Source organism: Ruditapes philippinarum, unplaced genomic scaffold (assembly GCF_026571515.1).
Source record: "Ruditapes philippinarum isolate M1 unplaced genomic scaffold, ASM2657151v2 ctg1761_1_1_1_1, whole genome shotgun sequence".
Lineage (NCBI taxonomy): Eukaryota > Metazoa > Mollusca > Bivalvia > Venerida > Veneridae > Ruditapes > Ruditapes philippinarum.
In genome coordinates this window covers 35,200-62,009 of record NW_026855069.1, presented here as the reverse complement: position 1 = coordinate 62,009, position 26,810 = coordinate 35,200, and the positions used below count along the sequence as shown (strand labels likewise).

The following is a 26,810-nucleotide window of genomic DNA, read 5'->3' as shown; positions in this document are numbered from 1 at the left end:
TTTAATCGTATACAGAAATAGCTTAGAGACAAGCCTGTGCTAGGAAAATGCTCAACATAACATTTCTAAGCTATATCAATTGGGTTTTGATGATGAAGAACTTTTAGAATAGCTGTAATAAATAATTTAAGTTCCTTTTACATGTATTAGATACTTCATTGTGTAGAAAATGTTTTTTAAGAAAGAAAAAATAACAATTGATATGAAACGAAATTAAGATAAATAAGTTATAGCTTAAATACTTTTGATACTTATTTTCTTTAGTTGTAATTGTCATTACTTCAATGCATGTCTTGTTGACATATTGTGAAGTAAAACATCTACTTTAAGAATAAAGTAACTTTTTGTCACAATTCTTTTCTTTCCAAGCTGATACTAAGGTGTAGTGTTATTGACCATAAGACACTGTACGAAAACAAAATCAAAGTAGGACAATGGTGTGGTTATTTAAAGTTTGCACTCAATATTTCTCTGATTTATTTACTTTCTTTACTATCAAGATGAATATCAAATAACTGACACATTTCCTTACCAATTTAGAAAAATGTCTATGTTTAGCATAGACATAAAAGTTTAGTTTGTAAAATTGCCGTTCAGATTACTTCCAAAGACAATAAAAATAAAAATCGTGGTCAGTATGAAATAGTTTAAGTGAAGTTTATTGCCGTTTTGTGAAATATACCAGAATGAAACACATTATGCAACGAGATATTGATATTTTCTTTTTTGTTCTTCGACAAAGAAAATTATAGCATGTTTTATTGTTTCAATATATATTAAAATATACACCAGGTGTCTAACGAACTTGTTTATTCTGATTTTATATTTACTTTATTTGCCATCTTTAATAACTATTACTTGGAAATGTTCTTTATCAGTCTAGATAAAGAGCTTTTCTGATTGACATGTAAAAATAAGAAAGATTGAGATGAATTGCTTTGCGGTTTCGGTATTCTATATAGAAATTATATAAACCAGCTCAACTAAAAGCAAGTTTGCAAAATAATCTCTGGTATCCGTGTGATATGTTGAAATGAAGTGAAATGAGAAACAAATACGTGTTTATATAAGTGTTAAAGATGGACGCCGATCTCCTATTTTCCGTTCAAAATTCGTCAAAATAAAAAATCAAATAAAGAGCATTAAAATTACTTTATTGAAGATATATTGAAGAAATATACTGTGTAAATGTACAGAATATTGATGGTATTTTTGACTATCTCTTGAAGATGTTCTACATTGTATAATACAATTATATAATTACAAAAAAACTTAATAACATTTACTTTGAAATATTAATGTCTACTTTACAGAATTTCAGTTAGGAATTATTATAGTAATAAGCAAATTGAATTATGGCATTTATACCTATGGTAATTGTACTTTTATAAACTGAAATAGATAAAGAAGTCCGTGCATTTGACAATATACGATCTTATACTTCTATAAATAACAGTTCAATTATCAAGTAAAATGACTGAAGTACCCCTCTTAATCTTTGTCTATCCTTTGATTGTGAGCACATATAAAGATGTTTATGGAGTACTACTTCTAATATTAACAATTGATGTATATATATTTTATTAATTATACAGACTTTAAAATCACACAGATATTAAGACATAATACGACGTTAACTTTAAAAAAGTAAAAACTGGAGGTCTTGCAATGAAAAGTCATATTTTAGACAGACATTTCCTTGTTAAGAAGCCGCATACTACAAAACATTACAAAGACCGACTATATATGCGGTATTAATTCATTTGTAAAATAAGATTGTTATTTTTCCTAGCCCTGTGGATCCTGTTGTATTATTTTAGCAAGTATATCTTATCTTTGTTTTTCTTATATAATCAACATAGACGGATGTTAAAAGCCATGTTAATTCATTTATAACCGTTCATTTCTTAAATAAAGTATGTTACACTGTTTCATCCTTTAAATTGTGCGTTTGTGTTCGCCTTGTGTTTACGCCAATTTCAACCTATTTATGATCATATTTTGATGTCGATCCACCGATAACTAACCATTAATTACCAAGTGTCTCTCATGTGGCCGACTACTAATCGTACATGATATCTGAATCGGCAATTTGAGACAATTAACCAGTCCGGGATAAACAAATTGTTATGCAGAATTTTTACCTGACCCGATGAAGTAACCGGCGATTACAAATCAGAACCCCTGCCTATTTGAATAAGCGGATATTCATTGCTGCTGTAAACATTAAGGTTCAGTCGTAATTGTCTGGAAATAGTATGCAGGTGCACGAAAGACAAGGTTTTCGAAATCAGTCAAATGGAAAAGAACTCAGTTTAGAATGTTTATGTTGATAAATGTAACAAAATCTGCTGTTACTAGCTTTTTCTATTATATGTGTAAAAGTATTTTATATTTTTTTTTGCAATTCGTGCTACTTACAAAAGTTGCATTGACAACTAATACACATAATTGTTCTGTTAATTCTGAACTTTTTAAAGCTTCATACGCTGGTGATGCATCTGACGACTAAAACAGAAAGAGAAATCTGTGAATTATAGCTTTTAAGTGTTCACCGAATTTAAAAATACATTTATTAAAACCAGCCGCACTCAATTTTCTTAAACAAACCCCAAGAAGAATCTTTCATTGTCTGTTAAACAACAATTATTTTGAGATGAAATCAACTCTGTGAAATTGATAGAAGAAAATTTGTAACTTTTGATATTCCCGTAAGCAAATATTTTCTATCATCAAAGTCTATGATAAATAATAATCGCCCTCAGAGAAATAAATACAAATATCTCAAAATAAAGAGGAGTTATGGAAAGTGTTCTTGCCTTCCATCAAAATGAATCTGCCGAAGATATTTTATTTACCGAACTACATTAAATGCTTTAGGGTTTGAACTCTTGATATTATTTTATACTTCATCCAGTGCATTTACATATCCAATGTCAGTAACAACGAGTCAAAACTATCTTTATATAGATAATCAAATAAACATCTTGTGTGTGTTACTGATTTCGAGCGAGCTCCTGGTTTTAGAATTAAATTTCATATTTTAAGGGATTATTAGCGGCTACTCATGTAGTAGATAGGTTTATAATAGGCATATTTTCTAATTCTCTTACTTCAAATATTGAAATAAGATATAAGCATATGTATTATATGGATTCTTTTTTAATAAAAAGCTGCTTCACAAAAATGTTGATCAAGTTTTAAGTGTTTTTGAATGACCATCTTTTTGATAAATAATGATTTTTGTGAAAGAAAACTTTGTTTAAACAAGTTTCAAACCGTACAGATATAGGTTTCAATTATACATTAATAAAGACATCGTTGAGTTGTATTTCATAAAGAAACCTATTTAATGATTCTGTTAGTGCAAACAAAAGGTCAACGTTGAAACAAACACTGACTGTTTTTTTTTCGTTTCGTCGATTGTATGAATGACATGTTAGGAATTGACTTCAGTAAACGCACTTCAGCGTTTGCATTCATGTCATGCATATGTCAACAGAATTGTAGTATGAAAAATAACTTAGATTGACAACATAATCAATTACGCAACACTTTTTGAAAACGAAATATCGATACGCTCTTCAAAAAATAAAAATTTCTTGTTTTAAAAATTTATAAACATATTGAACTTCATCGCTTTTGATTCATTTTTTATTTAATCGAATAAACAAAGCATCTATATATAAAATGTATAGAAATTCGTCATCATCGAAATTATTCCAATTCTGATACGCCTTAACTTGGGAAAAATATATTACATCAATGTATTAACTCTAGAATCATATTATTGTGTTATTGAATGTTCCTGTTCCTTTAAGAATTCTGTCTCACACAATATACGTAATATCATCTTTGTTCACTGAAATGCACCATGTTCACATGCAGCCACACATAAAGAAGTATGTTGATTTAAGTGGTCTATTAATTATGACATTTATCACATACTTTAAGCTGTCTTCGAATAATTTAATGTGATGAGCATGTTTACGTCAATAGGCTAATTATTTATTTAAGCTAAACAAAAATGCTTTTAATTTTGAAATACATCCAATTCAAAGTTGTCTATTAATCTTTTGTTGAGCATTTCTTGTCATGAATGACAAGGCTAACTTATAAATGTGTACACTATCTTTGGCATCGTGAGATATATCATATGTCTAAGGAATCTAAAAAATGCCTCGCTGTACCATTACAAATCTGATAAATATATTAAATTATTTAAGGTAAGAAATTAATACCAGTAGGCATTTAGGCCAACTGCTATCAGCAATGGAACATCTTATGCAAACAATGTACAGTTCAAAATGTCAAAAACACTACTTCTTTTTTCCTATCCTTTTTTATATGTATAGTATATAAAAGACTGCTGTTAAAGGCAGTCTGAATTATACATATTTAATGCTAAAATGAGAATACATTACTAAATAATTTTATGATGACCGTGGCAAAATAAAAAGTATACCTAACTGTTTACTTTGATATCGTTACAAAAAAAGGACACCGACTTTAGAAAGAAATTACATACTTAAAATAATGTGAGCTAGTTTACCTTAACTATTGGAAAGTAACAGCAATAACCCAAAAGGAAAAACGGTTTCTAATTTGTTTACATTTTCCTGAAGAGATTGAAAATTTCCAATTAATTCCAAAGAAAGCAATTTTGATCTCTTAGTTTTTATAAAAGTAATTTATATTGAGCATAGCTTTTTCACAAAAATAATTAATCCCCTGTGAAAACGCATACAGTTATAATTTGATTCGAGAGACGGTAAAGTTCGTTCTGAGTTAAACTGTGAAAAATACTGGTTTACTTGATTAAAATATTTTTTTATAAAGTTATACCAGCTTATATCACATTCACAAAAGCTTGAATTGAGGTATATTCTGTACTTTAATTATTAATATGATTGCTAAAACATACTGGATTTGCTGGATATTATTTTTGTCGGTGATGTTGTGTAATATATTTTTGTCAGTTTCAACATTTTCGTTTTGACAACACATATTTCTACCAAAAATAAATTAATTAATGAGGAAATTAATTTCATTTATATTTAAGTATAGTATTGGTATATGTAATAACTATATTGTACAAAGGCAATGGTGATGCTGGAATATTTACGAACTCAAAAGTATAAGTATTACCTGTGTAAAAATATACATTAAATTTTATTCATTATAATTCAAATTTTCTCTTGAAGTTCAATTCATAAAGTTTATGTGTGATTTTCTTAAAACTAAAATGTTTCATGATGTTAACTGTCACGGCCTTTATATGCAATTAAAAGTGAATGTTTTACACCAGGTTGTCTGCTATCGATATAGAATATTCGTTTGTCTCTTTATTTACAATCGTACATGAGTTTTAAAACAAAAATACAAATTTCGTAACAGCATGGTAAGAATCATAAATTAATGAAAGACGAGTTATAAGAGTTATGATATTTATCATTAATGACATGAACTTGTTAGTCACAATTCTTTGAATCAATTTGACATGTGGCTTTGCTATTTGTCCAAAAAGGGTATTTTCCCAATATGGTACAGGAGTACGTTTGTTGGATATCAAATTATCTCTATGCATTTCGTAAAATAATCATTCCTGGTACAAAAAAAATGATTAAAATGAACAGTATCGCATTGGTAACATTTTTAGTGTGCCTGAATATAACTATTCTACGTCATTTAATACAACACAAAAACAATTTAGGATTATTGCAAAACTATGTTTATCCTTAAACTAAATAAAACACAAAACTAGAAAAGTGTTAATATGTTCTTAAGTAAGAATCATTCTGTATGTGAATTGATACTCGTATGTTCATTATATTTTAATTGTCCATCATGTCATTTACATTGATATTGAAAGGCGTTCAATCTAAATAACTGATAAAGATGTCTCTATAAATATTAAAGGTAATCTTGTATCTCTCAATATCAAATCAAAGCAGTAGCGTAATCAGGATTGACTTCACTGTATCTATGTAAGATAATGAATTGAACGGTCAATAAACCTAGATATTCACATATGAAAATGCAAATTACAACAAATCGATGTTGAAAACCGTCGCAGCATTTACATAGAATGTATAGTGGATTGAAAGTGTCTGACACAGTTTATTTTGCTGGTCCTGTACGAAGAAATTCAAGTACAACTGTTAGTATGGTTATCATATTTTCATACATTTGAACGCAAATGTCTTAAAAATGAATTTAGACGAGAGTTTGAAAACTGTTGACGAGTCGGACAGAAGATTAAGATTTACAAACAAATGCGCTTGTTCAAACGATAGATTTTATGAAATAAAATTTGTCAACAAGAGCATATTACTCTTTGTAGTCTTTTTGTCAATCTATATTGTCACCAGAAAATATTTGCACCAAGATGAATGTGGCAAACTTCGCTACTCTTTAAGTGTTTTAAATACTAAAAACATTTCACATGATAGTGTTAAGGTAAACTAGAAATGCTTTGCTGAAATATATATCATTTTATTTTTGTCTTATTAAAATAGATTAAAAAAGTTGTTCGGGCGAATTTTTGCCAGGAGAAATGTCGTCCTGGTGGGAAAAATGAAAATTCGGATTGGATTCTTATCTCTCATTATCGCATTTTTCGAATTTTCAAAATTGTAGAAATACAAGAGCATAGGCTTAGTGTGTGTATCTAAATTTATTTTCCTGTTGAGATAGCGTTGATTTTAATCATTTTACGTGAGAAAATATATACCTGAAACAATCTTATTAACAAACAAACAAACAAACACAAACTGTGACAGTATTCCTTTCATTAGTTTGCAAATGATACTTCTATTGGTTTATACATATTGAAGTGAATATTAAGTTAATGCTTTAATGAAAATAAATGATTTAATGTAGGCATAAATGCTAACGGTATCCGGTTTCTATGAGTGTACTTTAAACATCTTTTATTTAGAACTTATTTATACGTACATGATTAGCCATTATTGAACCAAATACGGCATTCGGCCAAGTTAGAACACAAAAATAACAATAACCAAACAATTTCAAATCAATTATGACGCCGATGAAAACGTTTCGATTTTTATAAATCTGAATTAGTAGAAAACAATTAACAAAACGAACAGAGCAAAAGAACCATTGACAATTCGGATGCCGTAATCGAGACGCTACAAAAAGCTACAAAAAGCAATAAGACACAATGAATAACCAAAATTGTCAAATAAACCTTTCAGACATCTGTAGTTATCTTTAGATCATTTGCATGCCAGGTGCTTCAATGTGCATCACATCTATTACTTTTTTGTCTTTCTAATGAAGTTAACACATCTTACCCAACACTCATATCCTTTGTGGACTAAAAACATGCCAAAATTATGCCAAAAGATATATATCGTTTTCATTTTTTAAAATAAAGAAATAAAGTAACAATTGTGCTTTGTTCACTTGCCGGATAACAGCCAGGTCAAAGTGACGGGAAGAATCGAGTTGTATATACAAAATACCACATTCAAACGAGAAAGGAAGCTTAATTTATTATTAAAGGTAAATCAATGAAGAATTCCTTGAAGGTCAGATACTTTCAATATAAATTACATGTATATGATAATGAATATTTGACTGATATTTGCAGTTTAATTCTATCATTCATCATCCACGCCTGATGTTAATTAAAAACGTCAATAACCAGCGTTCAAAGGTAAAGTTTTCTTATCTAACAACAAACTGAGAAAATTTTGATATAATAGTCTTGAAAATTTTCATTTGCATGGCAAATATTTGATATTCAAGGCTGAAAAAGAAGCTTTGTGTATGCAAATAGATTAAAACGATATTTTTAATGAATTGTTATTTTCTCTGTTGATTTCTAACTTCCAAAATGATTGTTCCCGAACAAAGATCTTTTTAATTTAATATATATTGTGAAGAAAGCTAAAGTGTAAGTGTTAGTGTTTGTCTGATACGTTCAAACGTGATCAGGTCTATTGCAAGAATGGTTTAAAATGCAAAGGTTTATGTCTTCTTTAACATATGTTAATAATGACGAAATAGGATCATTTTCAGCGGAGTTAAACGGCTATGTAACACAGATTTAAACTTTTCATGCTTAAGAATTGACCAAGAAGGTCGATATAAAATATAAGTAAGAACATAAAACTATTATTTTGAGGAAAGAATATTTCCGCTGCCGATTTGCATACTTGGCTAGATATTTCACACGTGATGTGGCTAGAGTAACAACGCATATGGATTAAAAGAAAATAAACTCTGTCGAACATATCATTATTTTCATCAATTATATAACAGTTTGAACTTAAGTATCAGACTAGACTTTAAATATTTAATACGTCTGTGCTAGATATATAAATCAATCTTCCTTGTCACCCAAGTTTATTCTAATGACGTCTTTCTTGACCTTTTGTTTAAAGATCATGTTACTCGATTTTTTATGGTTTTATATCATAAATATAATGCTCAAATGAAGATTTGTAATAGATTTATATTGTAAGTTCAAAAAAGCATTATTTGTGAAGATATTACCGAATTTACATTTCATGTTAATAACGGGAGGTAATTAGACATTCATTTTCTATAAAGTCTAAGTCAAATTTTTCAATAAGAACTGAATGAATATATTTTAATGATTACATATAATGTGGAGGAATATTTGCAGTACATATTTTACATATTCTCCGATGTTTGAAAATTGTTTTAGAAGCATAATTATATACATTTATAACATTTCACTTAAGTGAGATAACAACCTTAATTACAACATACAGGATCTTTAAGGAGTCACATATTGTATGACGTAAAAACCTACTTATCAATAGTCTAAGACTCTTTTCATTCAAATTAATCAATTAATATGTAAAAAGTTAAAATTCAAAATGTGCCACGTAAGTGTCTGCAAGATGTTATTTTAGCATAATATAAAAAGATAACACTAGTTTCTAACAATAACTTTTCAGTTAAGATAAATGAGCGTATTCATCAATTAAAGTCATATACAATAAAAGAACAATTGTGTAAATTGATTTTTGATAATGCTTATAAACTCAAACTCCTAACTAATATATTTAAACACAAACTTTTAGTTACTGTATATGTACTAGTATGTACTTTAATTTTTTTTAAACAACTATACCAAAATGCATTGTAATAATTTTTCAAAAGTCCATTTATAAATTATATTATTTAAAAGCCTATATGGCGCTTATAATATACTTAAGTCGGGATGCAGAACAAGTCTTTGAGTTTCCTTTTTAAATCATGGAACTCCAGAGTACTAATGTATGAATACCAGTATAGGCTTATGCTTCACAAAAAGAACGTCAAAGATACATTCATATCATTCATTAATCATACATAATAATGAAGATAACTTAAAAACATAGAGAATATCTACCAAATGTCGAGATGTCTGAAGCGTTTTACAATGTTTGGATATATTTCCAAGCATCATTTTACAATATTTGGTATCGTGAAAGGTTGAAGGACTAAGAGCATTGTTCCTATTTACTATTATATTTATACATACATTTACACACACCTTAAGATTAAGTATGTTTATAGAACGCTTATAATAATTTCAATACTGTGCCAAACGTGATATTTTGCAATTTTAACATTTAACCAGTAGCCAAATTGTCTGCATAATTTTCAAAGTCTGTATAGATTAAATATTTCCCTTTTATTACTAGTTTAATTTTATCGGTAGAAAGCAATTGTGTTTTCACTAATGAAAGTCAGTACTATTAATATTGATCGGAGCATGTTTTAATTTGATTTTGATGATAAACATTACACTGAAAACATTCTACTGAAAACGAAAAGTAACCAGAGTTCATTTAATATGTCTTTTAAAATAAGTAGTTTATTAAAACATAATTCATATTTTTAAATTGAATACCTGAAATCTGTAGAATAAGTTTTATCTATATAGTTAAAGAAGATGCAATGTTCGTCTGTGTAAAAATTACACTGTTTCTGACTTTGAATGAGTTTAATAAAGATAAGAATGATATATGCTCTTGAAGATTTTATCGCTTTAACTCCTTTTTATCTTTGCGAGATAGATAGAAGTATAAGGATTTGTCTTGAAATAACGAGACTATCAGTTTATAATTAACGTATTGAGCACAAACATTATTTACGAGGACTTAGCGAACCGATTTGTCTTACTTGCATATGATGGATCTTTTCTCTCCATAATTTTCACTTCTAAATTCACAACAGCAGGTGGGAACTGCTATATTGCAGCTGAGAAAAAAAGTTGTTCGGTTCTTTTGTTTCTGTATTTATATTTGTATTTTTATATAAAATCTCTCCTTCGGGATTACTGATTCAATACTTTGCTGTTGTTGTTTCAGATAGTTCTCGGAAGTTTGAGGATGTTGTTGTTGTTCTTAAACCAACAGTAACAGCTTACAGTAACCAAGAATTGTCTCTCAAAAATAGATTACATCAAAGCATATCGCCATTTTCCACTATTATATAGTTTTATTAGCTCGTGCGATCTCATATTTCTCAGAATTTTTAAACATATGAATTGTTTTTGAAACATGTTAAGAGCATGTGTTTTGTATGAATCTAAACATCAAAGTCATAAGTTGGCCTTATTATTCTGACACAGCGCTTTTTTGATTATACAATGACAGCACATTCAATAAGTAAGTGAATCTTTTTGCGACATGTAGTATTCGTGCTGACAACAAACTTCACGCTAAATTAAAGAATTGTCGAACACACATTTTTGAGTTTCGATTTTTAGTTGTTTAATAATTTTTGCCAACAATGATTTAGCCTTTAAAACTGTCTAGATTTTTATTATGGCGGTCCGTGATTGTATTTTCTTGTTAACACTTTATGAATGTGTTTTAACAGTGTTGTCATTATAAAAACTGTAAATGTGACACAATCATTTTATGTATTTTAACATCTTTTTATAACGATTACGATAACAAATGTGATGAAAAAAGATTTTTTTTTTTTGTAACTCATGTTTGCATGTAAAGTTAATATGACAAATTAGGAAACAAAATAAGTTGTTCTAAACAAGAATACTTATCTTTATTTTTACCTTCAAAATTCATGACAAAATAAAACAAAAAGCAAGGCTAGTTTGATTACTTGAATGCGAAGATAACCAACATTTGAGACATAAGTTTCTGATGAACTCATGATTGAGTTTCCAATAACAAATCGTTCATGTTTGAAAACCTATACATGTTGTCTGACGTTTAGTTTATAGTTTTTAATTCGAAAACAATGTAAGCATGTTTTCGTACGATTATTTGCCATGTTATTATTATTTGATGCTTTGTCAAAATGAATATTCTGTTATAAAAGCAGATAATCAGGATAAAAGAAAAACGTATTCATTAAATATAAATGTATTGAATGATACGAGCTTTAAGAAATCAATGGTTCTTGGTATTATGCATGACGATGCATTTGCGAAAATCACGGAAAGTGATACTTTGTGTCTTTAATATTATACATTTTAGGACAATGCTTATTTTATGAAATACTTCAATTATAAGAATGGTATATGTAGAGTCGTATCATGTTAAAATTGTTTCAATTCTAGAACTTTTACTTCATTGACAACAACAAATAATAAAATACCATTTTTTAAAATGACAGTGAAAATCTTGAAACGAAATAAAGCAAATGTAAAACAAGAACGGCCCAAAGTAGGGATCATATTTATTTAAAATTTTACTTTAATTAGAGAGATTTTCCTGAACACAACCCGAAATTGAAAAAAGAATATAGAAAACTTCAACTTTCTAGTGATAATATCTTGCAAAATACTGTTGTATTGCTTAGTAATTAATTATTCAAGAATCTAAATTGAATTTCAAAATGAAAAGCGCTTTAGGAAAGAACTGTGTCAAAATACTTAACACGAAATAACTTGTCAGTTTGAAACATCCCTATATTTAAAAAGGTAACAAGTCTTTTTCCAGCTGTATCACTAAACATAATTTTCATAATTATACCTACAAAAATATTACTCGTAAATTTTTGGATCAATCTTTTAAATGTGGTTAGTAAATTGGGTTTTTACTCTTGTTCTTTTTATTTATAAAGTACTAATTTGGTTTAGTTTGATTTCAATTGCGCATGGTACATAACATGGACTTTGTGTTACTGTCCAAGCGAGTTAGGAAAAAGGGGCATCAACTTATGAAGGAACGCAATCAGAAAAACAAATATTAAAGTACGGTTTCTGGATATCTATTTGTTTAATATGAAAATAGTTTTTACCTGTTCCTAAATCTCCAACTATTTTTGAATAACTTGATTTAGTTCCATGTGGAACTTTACATACTTGGATTTGTATCAATCTGGTTCTTAGAAATATTGCAATATGAATGCTTTTTTTCGTTCTGTTTAGAATTTTTTATCATTTAGCATTTATCAGGACAAATTATGGATAACCAACTTTGATCAAATCCGCTTAGTACAGAAGCTTATCAGGGCCTCCACTTATCTAAAAGTTTTACGTCATGTAAACTTGTTTCTTCTCGTTTTGACCAAAAACATTCCATGAAGACGTTATGATTAATACGTAATACATAAAACATTCCATGAAGAAGTTATGATTAATACGTTATACGTAGAAGTTTTTAGTCATTGCAAAAAAACTTTGTTGAATTACGTGAGCTATTTGTCAATGCGAATAACGTCTTTGAGTCTTACTAAATATTTCAGCAAAGTCGTGAAATCAAGAAGTTTCGACAGGACTTTTGTCGAAGAGACAAAATCTTCAAACATATCGAGAAAAAATCAGTTGCAATGCCTAAAAGCTTCTCATCTTTGTCAGTAAATTTTATTGCGAAATGCAAAAACATCTTATCAATGCGAATAAAAATAAGTCGTCTTAGCGCAAAACATCTCACCAACTGTAGGCCCTGATACGCTTCCGTAGCTTAGCTATTATGTGCTGTTTACAGGGTATAAAGAAATGCGTATTTAATCAATTTCACAGAGCATTTAAGAAAAAAAAACGCGGTGTTATATATGTCATGTATGTTGGCAGTAAATTAGGATTGATCGATTAAGAATGTTTCTTTTTTTATTTTGTACATTTACCCTCACCTATTTTAACTGTTTTGTACTGCATTATTAACCATACAAATTATGGCAATCGTTGACAATAAATACAGTTTTATATGTCAAATGTTTATACCTGTAAATGTTTATTAAGTAACAATTTAATCTATTAAGTGTTTATCTCTAAAAAGGAGACATATGGCAACATTAACCTTTGAAATATTTTAGGAAGTTACATGTATGTTCAAGTTGTCATTATACTTAATAATGTATCCCTGATTATTTTTCGTGGAGTGTAATTGTCTAGTATCTGTTATCAGCTTAGTACATTTATATGATAATTTGAAGTAATTAAATAATCAAGACTCTATATGTATTTTCGTTCTAAAATTATTTGATTGCTCATTGCACCGAGGTATTAATGAATGAGAATGCAAAGTTAACATAGATTTAAGTTGAAAGATTAAAACATAAGCTTAGATATTTTTAAATAGTATATCAAATTGTATATCTCTGTAAATGACTATAGAGTAACTATGTAAAACCTATTAAATTGACATCGTTCATATGCATATGATATGGATATATATCATGTCAACGTGAACTTACTTAATTATAATAAAGTCATTATTTTTCATAAAGTTTCGTTATTTATGGAGATGACTAAATCATGCATTAACTGATGATAATATCACTTTAAATATGAAGTTTTATAGAACCTTAATCATCATTAGTATATCATCTTTCAAGTCAGTTATATATTATCATTCAAGTCTATATGACAAAAGTAACCTTACTGTAATTGGAATATTTGATTATTTGAGTGCTCAGTGAACCAAGGTGAAGGCGAATTAAACACGATTCTTAAAAACGCTTTATTTATTGACTAAGGCACCATTTCAGACAGTCTCATATATTTCGTTTTTGACACGAACAAATATTCAGCTTTTGATCCGGAAAAAACTATGCACATATTTACGCTAGCATAAAAAATTTTTTTTATCTCCCGCCAATGAAATCGGGAGGGGGATATTGTGTTGGCGTTATCCGTCCGTCCTTCCGTCCGTCCGCCAGTCCGTCCGTCCTTCCGTCATTCCTTCCGTCCATCCGAATTTCGTTCCTGTGCTATTCGTCCTTTGCAACTCTTGGCTGGAATTCAACGGGACTTTATGGGAATCATCAATATCAAGAGGAAATGCTTAATCGTCAGCTTGTTCCAGTCAGATTCTTCAACCCAGAGTTATAGCCCTTGATTAGTTATGCATTATGCGTATAGAGCAAAAATAGCTTCCGCGCTCATTCTCTGCAACTACTGGCTGGAATTCAACAAAACTTTATGGGAACCCTAAATACCAAGAGGAGATGTGCTTATCGTTGCATTGTACCGGTCTTACACTTTAAATCAGAGTTATGTCCCTTGATAAGTTATGCAGTATGCATATATAGCAATAATCGTTTCCGCGCTACTTCTCTGCAACTACTCGATGGAATTCAACGAAGCTTTATGGGAATCATCAATATCAAGAGGAGATGCGCATATCGTTGGCTTAATGACCCTTGATTAGTTATGCAGTATGCATATAGAGCAATAATCGTTCCCACGCTTCTTCTCTGCAACTACTGGCTGAAATTCAACGAAATTTTATTATATCAAAAGGAGATGCGCATATCGTCGGCTTGTTTCAGTCAGACCTTTTTACTCAGAGTTATGGCCCTTCATTAGTAATGCATTATGCTTATAGAGCAAAAATCGTTTCCGCCCTACTTCTCTGCAACAACTGGCTGGAATTCAACGAAACTTTATGGGAACCTTCAATACCAAGAGGATATGAGCATATCTTCGCCTTGTTCCGATCAGACTCTTTAACTTAGAGTTATGACCCTTAATTAGTTATGCATTATGCATAGAGCAATGATTGTTTCCCCGCTACTTCTCTGCAACTACTGGCTGGAATTCAATTAAACTTTATGGGAACCATTAATACAATGAGTAGATTTGCATAATTTGTTGCCTTGTTCAGACCAAACTCTTCATTACAGAGTGATGGCCCTTGTTACGCAGTTGCATATAGAGCAATATTGCTATTTCTTTGCAACTGCTGTATTGAATTAAACTTTATTGGAACCATAAATACAATGAGTAGATGTGCTTAAATTTGTTGCCTTGTTCAGACCAGACTCTTCATTACAGAGTGATGGCCCTTGTTACGCAGTTTGCATATAGAGCACTATTGCTATTTCTTTGCAACTGCTTTATTCAATTCAGCAAAACTGTATGGGAACCATCGATACAAAAAGGCAATTCAATCTTATTGGCATGTCCAGATATAACTTTTTAATACAGAGTTATAGTTCTGCTATTGCCCTGAATATTTTTCATGTACAAAGAATATTACTGTTACGCCATGATAAATATATATAAATAAAGCCTTATGTCTTCAGTTGGTGTGTTAGTAATAACCAGTACTCGGCGGGGATATAATTTCAACGAATTTGCTTGTTTTTTTTTTAATTTGGCACGATCCCGTCAAATATTTCTGAAAATGATTGGTTTTGTTTGGAATAAGTATTGTTGACTTATTTGTGGTTTAAATATACTGTCTATACTGAATGAGGATCACGTAATATCAATGTGACGACTTTTCTGCATTTTTCGATGACTTACAAGTAGAAACTGCAATAGGTGCATTTATTATCATTAACGTAGCCATTTAGAAATAAATATTTGTCACAAATTTAGCAAAATCATCATTAAGTCTTTATAACAGTATGACACATTTTATAAAACCAAAATAATATATAAAAGAGAAAATGTGATAATTATCTCTGAGTTATTATCTACACCCCACGTGTATGATCTTTAGGCTACTTTACTGTCTTTTAAATGCATTTAACATATCTTAAGAATATTTTGAATTACTACTCATAATTTACCCTACCCTCATCGCGTCTGTTAACAAAATTCTATGCTAACAATTTCTATGTTAGGATAAAAAAGGTGGTTCTATTTTCTTGGTTGAATACAAGAAAACATAAAAGAAAATTAAGTTTCTCGTGCATTTACATATTTTAAATCTCTCATTTTAACGAGAAAATTCTTTTGTATATAATAATGTTAATGATAAAAAGGGTATAAATGAAACATTCACAGAAGGTCGAGTATAAATACATAAAAAAAGACATTATAAGCATAAAAACACAATTTTTTTTTGCTTATTAACCATCCAGCATCAATGTTACATGCGATCCATCGATATATTACAACACAGAAGATAGAAGTCTCTAGAAATAGACTAGAGTAAAACTATAATATAACTAGAACTTCTTAATTCTGTCCCCTCTGTAATAAATATTTCTTTATCTATACCATAAAGATGAAAATATGTTAAAACATTTCTTGTTGCTTTCGTATTCTTAGAAACTATTTTGTTTACCTTTGGTCCGTACCTAGAAGCATTACCTAAGAAAGTTTATCTTACAAATAAAATGTAAACATGTGTGTGTTACCTTGATATTATCTTGTAATAACATCACGCCGATAAGAATTGATATAATACTCTTGAACATTTCTATATATATGCCAAACATTTAAGAATCTGTAGTGATATGAGTGATATGACTAAAAAAGTAAATGGTAGTGTATTAATAGAAACAGGTTTTTGTTATAGTTATACATTTTTGAAATTGCGTAGTTATTTCCTTCCTTTCAAAATGAAAAACAAACATTAAGCAATTCCATTTACAGGGGCCATAATCCCCGATCCGCGATGTATACGTTGAAACTGAGCAATTAAAAAAGAAGCATACAAAAGAAATAAAAATCGAACATCCTTGGTGAGACGACCTTCATTATAGAAGGCACTGTTATACTTTTTTTGTCTATATTATATTGAAAAAAGGCGTACAAAATAGTAAATGATAGCTGATGATATTTAAAATCGACACAATCTCAAGTGCTGGAGCTATGAGATGCATAGGCACCAGTTATGTAATTCCAACCCATGTAATCGCCTCTTGCAATCACGCAGGGATAAACGATGGCAAAATTCTTATAGCTCAGCCATAGTCGGCAACCCCTCAAGCAGAATTTCCTTTGCCTTTTGCAAAAATAATCAGAATTTCTCAAGAATTTTAAGATATAGCGATGCTCCATCGATAGATAACAATACCTGACGTGTTTTCTTAACCTCGCCTTCTTTCTTTTGTAATCAAAACTGACAAATACCTATGTATATCAAATTGAATCTTTCTTTTTCATATATGCGATTTTCTTTTGTTTCGTATGTAATCATTCCAAAACCATGTCTTTCTTCTTACCATCTTAGTTTAATTGAATTAGAAAAACTATATTCTTAATAATGAAAACATATATGTAATCTTATATATCTGATGCAAAAGTTTTAATAATTCGTCAATAATTTTAAAAGAATATAGTAAATTATAACATTTTTGTTGTATTCTTGTCAATAACTACCCGATGTCGCGTGATAATCACACAGGATATATTTACAGTAACTATAAGCTGGTTAACTGATCCTTTCCTTTTGTTACGTTTTTTATAACTTGCTTGTAAACGTCAACGGCTCGAAATTTTGTTATTAAATTAAGGATGATTTATGAGTCGAAGTCCCGATGTGTCGAAGTTTTTATGCAAGTCCCTTTATCTTCGACTTACCGAAGTTCTACTGTATCTGAATACAATTTTGCATTCTGAATTGCACGGAGATTTTTTAGAGTATGTTTTGAAAGAGATCAGATGATTTTCATGCCGATTTATTGTGAGAAATATTTCTTAATTCGACCTTTTATTACAAGGGTAGTAAGTTGGTCTGATAACTCATAAAGCATTTAGTCAGGAAAACGAGTTCTAACAAAGCACGCGCTTTACTATTTTAAGTATAATTTATGGCAGAAGAATTATTGCAAATTAGGTAAACTTGGCATATTAATTAGCTAAAAATATATATTGTAATAATATGGGTGAACTTTTCTAATTGATTTTAAACTTTCTACCCTTTCTTCTGTCTGGCGTTATTTTATTAAAAAAATAAGCAATTACGAATTTTCAATTTAATGAAAGTCATTACTTTACACGTGATTTACTGTTGCCGAATGCTTTATTTACAAAAAAAAACAGACTAAGTTTCCACTTTAATACGAAAGCGTTCTTTAATTTGATTTCAGAGATACATTTGGTTATTAAATAAAAAAAGTATTTTTCTTATTTTTTTCACGGAGTAATATTTACTTGATACAAGATGTTTGCTAAAAAATATTTGTGTCACAAGAGAACTTATATACTATGTAATGTGTTGTCGTATTTTCGGACATTGTTAGCTATAAGAGAAAAGTTTGTTTGCTCTGGTACTGAATTTATCCATTCACTTAGTAAGGCCGTTCTTTGTATATATACGTGTCAGTCATAAATTATTTTAACCAATTTTCGGGCATAATTGTCTTTTATTCAATCAGGCTACACTTATTATAATAATTATATTATGTAAGCAAGTTTTGTATTTCAGGATGAAATATTTGTATTGATACCAGACAAGACGTTGAAAACTAATTTAAGGAATTATACAATTCAGATGCTCTTGTTGAATTTTCAATTAATTATTATTGATAGACTGCCAACTACGATTTTCATTTGTTTTTATAGATCTTAAATATATATCGGTCAATAGGAACAAGGTTATTGTTAACATTATGAAATTTGTTTTATCGACAGTTACAATTGCGTGGAAATAAACTATTAATGATTGTCACGTATGTCTTGACATTTAGTTATCAAAGATACACACTAATTTTGAAATGCATTTCGTAAACGAAATGATCAAAGAATGAATAAATTCTGTCAATAACAACGGATTATATTATTAAATTATTAGAATCATGCATCTAAGTTAATACAAAACACTGAGGAAACTTAACAGTTTCTATAAAAAAATTAAAAATAAAAGTAATGGTCGCTATAATGTTTTTGTTGTGTTAAAACTGTTTCAAGATATTGAAATAAAAATGTCCTACCCGAACCATCATTACATTGATATATTATTTTAATATTAAAGACAAATATTTTAATATGATATTTCAAGAAGAAAATATAAAAACATTTTTCTTTTTGGTGACATTAATTTCTAAATTGTTATTTTCATTCCACCTGTCTGCTGATAAATCATGTACCATATATTAAGGCTACTTTGCAATCATTTCAATGCATTAAAAATTTGTTTTCTATATATGTATTGCCTAATACGTATATTGTTCGTTATCCAAACATTGTATCATAGTTTGGGGACCTTTCTGTTGAAAATGTGTCAAAGTTAAATCGTATATAGTGCATGCGTTAACTGGAGTGCAGGTATTAATTGCCCGCACTCCAGAGCACGCCCATTGATTGGTTCATTTTGCCTGGGGTTTCCTTATTGTGACGGAAGACAAAGGGATAGCGACAGAAATATCATATTCAGATGCTCGTTCATTGGTTACTTTTTTGTGGGGTTTCATATTGTGGTATCAGGGAACGTGTTTTTATGTTTGACTATGATACAAAAGAGAAAGAACATCAAAACACTCGGCAATCTGATTAATACTCGGGGGTGTAGGGGCTACGCCCCCTCGTAGAAATCAGATAGCCTCGTGTTTCGATGCTCTTTCTATTACTTATGCCTATCATTGTTTTTACGATAAAATAGTTTTTAAGTCGTAGTGGAAAACAATTTGATCAAAATAACAGGAAATTTGCCGCCAATTTCTTTTTAATATTATCTCGGTCAAACGAGTTAAAAAAAACTCCGTAGATAACTACAAGTTTATAAATACTTATAAACCGATATAATAAGTATATAGATTTTATCAAACACTTCCATTCTTGCTATAAATATTTGTTTATCAGTCATTTTAAGATAAAATTATATGAACTCATTTATAGTTGTTTATTTTTTCTGAGCAATGATATTGCCTGGCTTTGATCAATAACTAAATAACATTACCTAAGAAAGGTTATCTTTCTAAGAGAATGTAAACATGTGTGTGCTATCTTGATAATCTTGTATGAACATCATCTCGATAAGTTCTGATATAATATTATACTCGTGTATGCCAAACATTTGATATTCAAGGCACCAAAACTGTCGGATGTGTACATGCGTACTAATAGAAACGATACATAAGAAATCAAATCTATGTAATTTGTGCAATAGTTTTATTTTTTTCAAACTGACACAGAAACGTTACGAAACGAATAAAAATAACCAATAAACAGATAAAAATAATAATAAATAAAAACACCCCAACCCCCCCAAAAAAACCAACAAAACATAAAACTTTATGCGAATAGGTTATATAATATAATGTCACTGATTATGTATTTCATACTTGACTTTTAAAGTTAAAACAAACTTTAACCTGTTTTTCTTATTAACTTGATGCAATGTTTTATCTCGAATCGTATTTTTCAGAGCGACATATTATTTAAAAGAATGATAAAAATGACATAAATATTAATACATATTTTTGTTGAAATTACCCATAGCAATTTATAAGTAGTATTTGTTATACACTCAAAGTAATTTGCTGTTTTTTTTCAATGTATACACCTTTTACCACATAAATGAACACCATTATTGTTATTTTAAAGATGTTTAAGTTTATCGACGCAAGTGATGATGACAGTTTTAATATTTATTGTCGACTAAAATATATTTAAAATAATTAATTAACAATGGTTAAACGAATACGGATTAGAAAATGTGCAGGTAGTATAAACGTTCCGTTCCAGTACGACGTCTTGTGTGTTTGCAGTCGATTACGGCTAGGAAAAGTTCTTTGTTTCTGAAATCAGACAGAGTATGAATGATACAAGAGTCGCTGGTAGGTCAACGATATTAATCCTTTTTGCGTATAGGTATACAAAACAATCGCATCAAATCAGATTAAAATGTATATAAGAATAATCTGATAGAGTATTGTATATGCCTAACATTATCATTGAAAACTTGAATTTTTGGATTTTTTTATGAAATGTTGTGAAATACTGGCCCGAGAGAAACGTGCTTACAATTACTCTGTGGACACGATAATATACGAAAATAACGTTCCTAATTTAAAATCATTTAAAAATCATGACGAAAATGACTTATTTGTTCATTATAATTATTTTTATTTTCTTCACATTATATTAGACATTAATTTAATTTTATTGATCTAAAACAAAACAACCTGTAACGATAAAATAATAACATAGATATGAGCATAAAATTTCACAGAGACAATGTCTGACTATAAGCTAGGTCAACAATTAACAAAAGTACTTACCATAGTTGGGAAAACAAAACTAAATTATATGATAAATGGATAATGATAGTCATTTGATAGCATGTATTTAAACCAATGAGTCATTTTATTCAGACGAATAATTATCAGCTTTACATTATTAAAACATTGAAAATTGTCCTCAGCATTATCAACATCAACAACAAGTATAAATCGACAATAATGATGACGAATGTTTCATAAATCATCCCATATTATGTACATGTTATTATTATTCATAGAATAAGATGCAATCATTAATTGATAATTAAGATACTGTTATAAATATTAATGGTATCGGTTATATGCTATCACTAAAGAGCATCTAAATTGTCTTATAAATAGTAAAATTAAAACTGACGGCAATGTATTGAGTTAATACGCTTGGATTGATACAGATCAATGCATGGTAGATTAGTATGTATAGTATTTAGCACAAAGCAAAGTGTATGAAATATGCAGCAGATATACAACTTTATAAACTTTTATAACCTGGCATGAAAAGTACAGATTTACATCCCCATCCAGAACAGACTTTGCTTCTATATGAGCCCGTTGTATGTTGTCAAAAACTTGGAATAAGATCCCTCAACTGCAACAAAAACAGAAATATAAAATAAGACCAGACTTAAAATATGCAAACAAGTCGATCTAAGCTCAGCAAAATTTAATGATAACAAAAAAGGAAAGTTAACAAATAATTTCAACCGTATTATTCAGTAACGCATCTTATATTTGAGTAAGTTTCTCGGAAAATAGCATCATTACAAATGGCTCTTTTCCAGTTTTTGTGTGATAATGTCTTGATGCTTGGGCGAGATAGAAGTGTTGATTTGTTAATTATGTATATGATTGACATAACAAGTGTTTTATCCAATATTTGAAGTATTTGCTTTATCTCTATTCTATGTATTCCTGTTTTAATCAGTGGAAATTTTTACATTTCCTTTAAATGTCCGATTTAAACAGACATAATTTCTTTCCAAATACTGCTCTCGAGGGAAATTAAAATGTTTTTAGAATATTGAACCGTCCGGTATGTAAATTACAAAATTGCATGTCGCGATGGCGCCGTGGGAAATAAAATATATAACATATTTCTTGTATATATATACAGTTTGTGAGTTATTAATTATTGCTTTTCGTATTTGAGTTTATTTTGTGTAGGATGAATTTAAAATGAGGTATGTTGGTGCAACAAACTTCAAGTTACAATGTTATATCAATCCTGTGGTTGTTTTAATAATAAAAAAAACATGTTTGTTAAGCAGTAAAAATTTGCGAGAAAATATCTAGTTGCAAGCATTTTGAACTTAATATGAGCCGCGTCACGACAAAACCAACTTAATGGGTTTGCGACCAGCATGAATCCAGACCAACCCTCGCATCCGCGCAGTCTGATCAGGATCCATGCTGTTCGCAATCAGTTTCTTTAGTTGTTATAGGGTTGGTAAGCGAACAGCATGGATCCTGATCAGACTGCGCGGATGCGCAGGCTGGTCTGGATCCATGCTGGTCGCAAACCCATTATGTTGGTTTTGTCGTGACACGGCTCAAATAATTTAGCAAAAACTAATCTTTTCATCAAAAGTGGCTGCCATTGCTAGTACAACTAATCAAATTTTATTTCGCAGAATATTGGATCAAAACGCTACATCACTTTATACAATAAAATTCTAGTGTTATATAAAAGAAAAAAACTTCATTTATTGTTGACATTTGGGAATGCGAAGTGTTTTCGTGAGAAATACATTAATAATGGTGAAAGTACTTTTGTTATGTTTTATTAAATGACATAAATCTAATAAAACTTGCTATAGATACTCTCAGCAATTAAGTTAAGGTTTCTTTCTCTCTTTTCTGACTTATAAATGTCGAAGAAAGGCTCAATTAATTTCATATAGCATTAAGTGCACTTAGCCCGTGTATATTTAATAATGAAGTGCTTTAATTATATTTCAGAAGCATGTTTCGTGTGACAAAGAATAAAAGTCCCAGAGGTAAATCCGGTGGTGTAATAACAACTCATTGCGACGACAACAGCAGTAACACAGAAATAGGTAATAGGGTTTTTGCTAACTTCAACTCATCGTCACAGAGTCTTTCCACAAGAAGCCTTCTTACACAAAGAAACAATGACTACATGAAATTTTCGTGGGACCCAATGCAGGTACATATAGTGATAAAATAAAGAAATAAAAAAATAATAACAACTATGATAATGACAACTATTTAATTTTAAAACATATATCTTTGGGCGTCCGTGGCCGAGTGGTTAAGGTCTTGACTTCAAACCACATGCCTCTCACCTCTGTGATTTCGTATTCCGAACAGTTCTTTAGATTCTTTCATGTTAAAAAGCTATCAAGCTAGCTTACGGAATGGCGGTGGTTCTACTCAGGTGCCCGTTTGTGCTGGAATTATACTCGGAAGGGAACCCGAAATCTTCCTTCGCCAGTAAAGCTGTAACGTCGCCATATGACCTATACTGTGCCTATACGTAAAACCCAATAAAAAACAACATACAATATATATTGTACGTGATGTGAAGCAAAACAATAAATATTGTCCCTTTCGTATTGAGGTTAGACACACAATTAATAATTTTGTATATTTGCAATCCTTTTTTGCATCCAATTACAGCTGTTTTTCTTTTCAATGCATTCAAAACGGCTTTATAACATTCTCATTCACTGCAAGAAAAACGATCTTTTAAACCAACGCCATTATTTTGATTTATTTCCATTCGGTGAATTGATACATATCAGTTTGCTAGTAAATGGTACACTTTTGTTCCAATTACATCACAAATAATCGTTTTGTTTATATTTTTTATCCCCTTACTCTATCATAAGTCGTTATTATCCAATTACCTATTGCGATGATAGACAGCAGGTTCATAACTGCCAATCATTGCTTTGGCATAACTGACATTAATGTCAAGGTCATTTATCATTGTAAAATTTTAATTTTGAAGCAGGTATTTGAGTGTTTACCTAAGCCATTGGTATAAAACTTGTCCATTATTACTATTCTACAACAAGTAATGCTTTGTGACAGTGCTTTTTTATTTAAGTAAGTGCAATCATTAAATAATCGAAGAAAAGATTTGCTTACAACTTATAATTGGTTTAGCCAAACTAGTAAAGCACTTGTTTCGGCTATTCTAATACAAAATCTTTACAATTTGGTTTTCTTTGATAGCTATAAAACTGCTTGTTGGTAAGAAATCAAGATTGTTTACATTTAGATGTTTGTGTAATGGAAATGTCTGATGATTATTTTGTGTCTCAATTTCTCGTGAAGATTATAAATGAGTTCTGCATCACGTACTTTAAGCTCATCAACTTTTGTTGAAACAAATGTTTTAAATCTGTCAATATATGTATCAAGGACGCGGATCTTAACTGTATTTTTGCGATTTATAAATTGAAGGAAATTAAAGATGAATTTGCTCATGGAAGATCAATCAATTAAACAATAACTAAATGGCATTATTTTCGAATAACATGGCACAACAAACTATTTAAACAGATGAATGGAGCCTTATATGTCTGCGATCAAATCATAGATTGAAAGAAAATTGGTAGATTTCTTATCTAAAATATATCTGTTGTTAGCTTGCATTTGTTTGGGATATTTTTCTAAAACTAATAAGAAGAAGAAAAAAAAAGAAAAAAAAGGAAAAAAAATGTCCAAAGAGTATTATATACTAGTACAAAATTAAACAATTAGACTTATCGTCCTTAGAAACTGTATTTTGTCTTTACGAATCTATCTTTAAAAAAAGTATTCATTACTTGCTGAAATGTTTTTATTTAAGCCCAAAATGTATAGAAATTACAAAAGGCATCTGTATTTAAGTTATTTTTAGAGACTAATTGTTCTTATGTACTTCATTTCTTTCTCCAATATTTAATTGATACATCTAAAACATATAAGTTATGGCTCATAAAGTATGTATTAATATATATTAGAAATTTTATCATTAAAGTTCTAATGCTTTGCACTTTTACTAAATAAGATATATCCATTATTGAAGTATCTAGCTGACTGATGTCTTTTCTTCTATCTAATGTCAGGTCTCATAAAATAATTGAGCGCACAATTCACCTTGATGTGTTTGTTTATTTCTTGTTTATTTGTTTTATTTTTTTTGTACGGTACCAGGTTTAGGGACATTATAGGAAACATATGGCAATTTTATAACGCAGTTTTATGACAAAACATGACTCACTAAAGCAACAATCAAATTTGCAATGGACCGGTACAAAAGTTCAGTGTAATACAAATATCTAAAGCATAGACAAAAATGTTCAATAAAATTTAACGACAGCAAGTGACTGTATTATTAATTATCAGTTATCGTATCTAGATATTTAACTTTTTTTCATATACCAAATGGTGTAAATAAGACTAACTTTGTCTTCTATTTTCTCTGCATTATTATGTTTACAAGATGTTAATTCACATAGTTACAGCGTATTTTGCACACATGAACTACTTTGCTCCTTAGGTGATTTAGAAACAAAACGTCTACGTGATAAAATGTCGCAAAATAACATCCAATTACAGGTAAACTCTTCTAGAATTTCCGATAAACAGAAGTAGAATAGTTATTAATTTCAATGTAAACACAGCGTTGTCCTTTTTCTAACAAACTTAAGTACTGTTGCACGAAAGGTATTTCATTACCTCAGTCGGGAGATTATGAAGATCACAGAAACTATAGTAACGCACGAAATATGAATTGCAGCAAAGAAATTGTCAATATTAGTATGATTGGAAGAACTTTAAACGCTTCTCGGCCAGTCCCTTATCACGAACCCGTAAATGCTCTTTCTTTGAGGTATTTCTTTTTCAATTCTGCTTTGTAGAATTAACTACTGCTAAGTTATATTTGTAAACAATTAGAAAATCAGGGAAAGTGTTATAAATTACAGTGAAGAGGTAACATAGAAGTTATCAAAAGATAAGTTTCCAAGTTGATATAATGTCATGGAAAAATATGCTGAATTTCACTAGATTAGGTTAGGAAAGTTAACGTTTTCCAAAGGAAGGGATAAAAAGTAAATATATACAATATGTGATTGAACAAAGCGAAATCGGTGTCTTAAAAACATTAAAAACATAAAATATGATATCAAAGTTTCACTGATACATTCATAAACTTTTATTAATTAAAAAGGGGCGTCCATGGCCGAGTGGTTAAGGTCGCTGACTTCAAACCGCTTGCCCCTCACCGCTATGGGTTCGAATCCCGACAGGGACTTTGGATTCTTTCATGTGAAGAAGCTATCCAGCTAGCTTACGGAACGTCGGTGGTTCTACTCAGGTGCCCGTTCGTGCCTGAAATAATGCATGGAAGGGCACCTGAAGTCTTCCTCCATCAGTAAAAGCTTGAACGTCGCGATATGACCTATACTGTGTCGATGTGACGTAAAACC

The 26,810-nt window shown here is 29.8% G+C and overlaps 1 long non-coding RNA gene across 1 annotated transcript in view; it reads left to right on the top strand.

Moving 5' to 3' along the window:
• The window catches only part of LOC132742011 (uncharacterized), a 229,166-nt gene extending 205,637 nt beyond the window's left edge, over positions 1 to 23,529 (top strand). The window contains exon 3 of the long non-coding RNA XR_009627374.1: positions 23,326 to 23,529. This is a non-coding gene — a long non-coding RNA (uncharacterized LOC132742011). The remainder of the gene's footprint in view (positions 1 to 23,325) is intronic.
• The last annotated feature ends 3,281 nt before the right edge of the window (positions 23,530 to 26,810 follow it).